The sequence below is a fragment of the Drosophila miranda genome (genome assembly GCF_003369915.1).
Source record: "Drosophila miranda strain MSH22 chromosome Y unlocalized genomic scaffold, D.miranda_PacBio2.1 Contig_Y1_pilon, whole genome shotgun sequence".
NCBI lineage: Eukaryota > Metazoa > Arthropoda > Insecta > Diptera > Drosophilidae > Drosophila > Drosophila miranda.
The window spans coordinates 9,958,009-9,959,377 of record NW_022881603.1 but is presented as its reverse complement, the minus strand read 5'-3'; positions in this window follow the sequence as shown (position 1 = coordinate 9,959,377).

Below are 1,369 nucleotides of genomic sequence, written 5' to 3'. Positions count from 1 at the left end.
ACGTTGTGAGTTGCTGAGGACACCGCAACTCTACAGTTATACCCGATACTAAGTCAGTATGGCTCTCCTCCGGCAGACGCCGCTAATCTTAAACGACACGACAAAGAGTGCGTGCGAGAGAGACAGAAAATCAGTCTGAGCGTGACGTCGGGCGCTGCGTAGCCAGTGCAAATTGATTTGTTCCTTTTGGCTACACAAATTATCTGATCTGATCCAGATTCAGCAATCTGATAGATATGGTCGTTTTCTATGATTCTGCGTTTTTAGTTTTCTCGTATCCTCAATATTGTGGATGCAACAGATTTTCGTCCTTTGTGGGGGCGGAAGGGGTGGGGCGAAATTTTGAGATATACTTTTATAGTGAGATCTAACAGAAGTGCGGATACCAAATTTGGTTACTCTAGCCTTAATAGTCTCTGAGATTTGTGTATGCCCAGATTTTCGTCCTTTGCGGGGGCGGAAGGGGGTGTGGCGAAATTTTGACACAAATGGTCAAGGTCCGATATCACAGGAGTGTGGATACCAAATTTGGTTGCTCTGGCTCTTATAGGTTCTGAGATCTTGAACTCATATTTTGCAATTGGCAAAACCGACCATGAAACCTGTGTGTTAGAGAGAGACAGAGCGAGAAAGAATGAAATTGTTTTCTTGATTCTGGCTATAATAATTATACGATCTGGTTCAGATTTTGCACTCTAGAAGATATAGTCATCTTCAACGATTCTGCGTTTTTAGTTTTCTCGTATCGTCGAAATTGTAGATGCCACAGATTTTCGCTCTTTGTGAGGGCGGAAGTGGGCGGGGCAAAGTTTTGAAATATTCTTGTAGCAGTGACATATCACAGAAGTCTGGATCCAAAACATCGTTGCTCTAGCTCTTATAGTCTTTGAGCACTAGGCGCTGAAGGGGACGGACAGACGGACGGACGGACTGACGGACAGACAGACAATCGACTCGGCTATTGATGCTGATCAAGAATATATATACTTTATGGGGTCGGAAACGATTCCTTCTGGACGTTACACACATCCACTTTTACCACAAATCTAATATACCCTAATACTCATTTTGAGTATCGGGTATAATAAACTACATAAAGTACATAAGGATAGGTTAAAGAAATATATTAATTGAAAGCTTTCATGAAAAAGGTCTGATCAACCTATAAATAAAACATTCTATAAACGAGGGGGAACGTTGTGAGTTGCTGCGGACACCGCAACTCTACGGTTATACCCGATACTAAGTCAGTATGGCTCTCCTCCGGCAGACGCCGCTAATATTAAACGACACGACAAAGAGTGCGTGCGAGAGAGACAGAAAATCAGTCTGAGCGTGACGTCGGGCGCTGCGTAGCCAGTGCAAATTG